General features: G+C 40.2%; 1 pseudogene; it reads right to left on the bottom strand.

Moving 5' to 3' along the window:
- Window positions 1–2,123: 2,123 nt before the first annotated feature.
- LOC101353545 (cell division cycle-associated protein 3 pseudogene) lies at window positions 2,124–2,690 on the bottom strand (annotated as a pseudogene).
- Window positions 2,691–3,056: the final 366 nt, after the last annotated feature.

Genomic DNA, 3,056 nt, shown 5'->3' with positions numbered 1-3,056 from the left:
CATACTTCATATATTCCATTTTCTGATTATTAATGGATGTTTGCAGCTATTTTTTTCTCTCATTTTGAATCATGCTACATCAGCAACTGAAGGTCCTGAATGCTTTATTCTATCCACATTATTAAGTTTAACTCACTTTGAGGAGGCAGCTCTTCCCCAGTCATGTTCTGAGTGCCTTCCATCCTGAGGGGCTCTTCTTCTGGCACTATGTCAGACAATGTTCCACTGCTAGTAATAAGGTTTTCACTGGCCATTTTTTTGAAAAGTAGACCGTCATGTCCTTCTTCCCGTCTTAGTCTGAAAGGTCCGCTGAAACCTGCCCACTATGGGTGACCCTGCTAGTATTTGCAATACTGTGGCATAGCTTCCAGCATCACAACACCATGTAGGCCACCATAGGAACACAAACTGACAGATGCGTGGTGGAAATATTAATTAGTGCTTTCCAAATGCTAGATACCGTACTAGGTTAGAGTTTTATATTTACTATGACAACCTTTTCCACCTGAGTTTCTAGCATCTATAAATAGGCACTTTTTTTAATACCCCTAAAACTGAAGGTAATTCAGAGACCATGACTTAACATAGCACTAATTTGCGACATGAAGTCTCCCTCAGATTTGAGTTTTTGGCTACTTCAAGGTCCTGAATCCCTTCTTTGGGATGTTGACTTAATTATCAATCAAAAGTTTTTCTAGGAATATGAGAACATAAGGGCAAGTACCAGAAACTGTCTTTATTATCTACAAGTAATTAACGGCAGGACCCTCAAAGCATTTTGAAGGCTAATGAAATTTCCTTTACATTTCCTCGGCTCAGACTATAACATCAGCGGTAATGGAGGGAAGAGATGAGTCTAACACACTGCTACCTACACTTAAAACAATCTCTCCTTCCTCTACGGAGACATTCTATTCTGGCAAATTTTAAGACACAATACATGAGAAACTTTTCAAAACATCATTGTATAGATGAAATCAATATAAAAAATACTCTTCTTTGAACATCAACCAAAGGGAATTAATTTTTAAAAGGAGTCTTCATCTTCACTAAAGTTATCCATATGGATAGGGTTAGACGCAATGATATTCCATTGCACAGGTAGCATGGGAATTCTCACATTGCATTGAATTGTTAAACCTACACACATTTAATTGTATTTTTGGGATAATATTCATGTGTGAAAGTTTTCAGGATACTATTTATGTATAAACATATCATGAATCAATTTATTTATAGGCTAGATTGGGTAATCTTGGCTATAAATATAGAAAGAGAAACATTATCTCTACAAAAGAGACTACAGAACAGGCAACTTAGCTTGCATGTTACTGCAATTAGAGGAAAAGTCCTAAGGACGGATATTATTTTATTATAATACAGATCTATAACATAATCCCTTATCTACAATTCCAAAATCTTAAAAAAAAAAAAAAAAAAAAAAAAAAACTCTGAACACTGAAAGATTTTGTTTTGTTAAGTCATTTAGAGGCAAAACCTGACCTGAACTGATGTTCACAATTTACAATTCTTATTTATCACATGTAGAGAAAATACTTCCACTACAGAGATATTAATGTGTTTCATTACAAGTTGCAACCCTTCACCTTGCTTCAAGTTTTACAGCAAATAATGTATATGCACCCTGTTACCTTTTTAAAATCTTTAAGTCATCTCTTTTAAAAAGATATGCCACATCTCTAGTAAAGATTTAAAAAACTCTTATTTTCTCATTATTTTAGTGAATGCTTTTTTTTTTTTTAATTCACTTACTTTAATATACAAGAAACATACAAGACACAAAGAAGGCCCAGTCAAGCTCTCAGTCTCAGAGCTGGTAGTTTAGGAGGAGTCAAAGAAAACAAGCTGTTTCTCAATACCCCAGGGAAAGAAGGGGTGAGAGGACACAGGACATCACTAGGCCCCAGGTGATTCCAGTGCTTGAACCAAGCAAGGTGTGGTTCTCTACCAAAGGAAAGTGCTGATTTTCCTTGTCATGGTCCTGGCCTTGCTCCCACGCTTGTCCTCCAGTTTTCAGATGTCATCCAGTTCCCAGGATGGCCCTTTCTTTTAGTTCCTAACATTTTCACTCAGGGGAGAAGGCCTCTTACACTAGCATGATGTCAGGGTCCCAGAGGAGCTGTCATCCTGTAGGATGGTGAGAGGGGATCTCTCCAGTATCTTTCCATTTGGCTTTCGTCTACTGCACTTAGAACCTGACGATCTGGGAGTCTCAAGGGCTGGACTGAGCCCTGGCTGGCCACAGGAGTTTCTGTGGGCTGACCTGCTTCCTCCTTGAAAGACACCTGTTTGAAGGGGAGCTCACTTTGACGCAGAGGTGGCATCTGGTCCTCAAGGGATAATTGGGCGCCCAGAAGCAAGTCCAATTCAGACGATGCAGGTGTCTCCCAGGCTCACTGGTGTGGTCTTCATAGATGTCCACACAACATCAAGGGTAGGAGAGCCGGGATTGGAGTCCCGGGTTTGATTAGGACCCTCCAGCTATTTCCCAGACGGTAGGCTTGGCTGTGGAGAGCTCTACACCTGGATGGGAGTGCTGAAGATGCTGGCACTAGGCGAATGAGGGTCCACCACTGGAGACAGATGCTTGTGCCACAGACGCTGCACTGGAGTGACTGGGACACTCCTGGCCAAGCCCATCTCTACCAGGAAAAGTAGGGTGGAGCAGGGCCCGGCCTGGGGAGAGGAAGGGATACTGGGCCCCAATGCCACCTTTGAGTCCTGAATGCTTTTTAATTAATTATTTTTCATACTTCATGATTATAAGTAACAGTTCTACATTTTTTCAGGCATTCAAGGCAAACAAAAAGATGCGTTGTTATTGGTAAACTCATTGATTGATGACTTAAAAGCAAAAGTCTCCAACCAACACATGTCTCTTAAAAAAAGCCATAGGGTAGAAAGCATAATTCTGATTCAATAGCAGCAGAGTCTTTGCAACATGAACTCTTATGATCTTACAAAAGCATGAATGAACTGGGCGGCATTTGTGGCTTGATGGACTCAGTTGTCTCTTACACTGAGAATAGAATAAC

This window comes from Trichechus manatus, unplaced genomic scaffold (assembly GCF_000243295.1).
Source record: "Trichechus manatus latirostris isolate Lorelei unplaced genomic scaffold, TriManLat1.0 scaffold00017, whole genome shotgun sequence".
NCBI classification, from domain to species: domain Eukaryota; kingdom Metazoa; phylum Chordata; class Mammalia; order Sirenia; family Trichechidae; genus Trichechus; species Trichechus manatus.
Note: the sequence above shows the minus strand (reverse complement) of the source record. Positions and strands in the feature narration are given on the sequence as shown.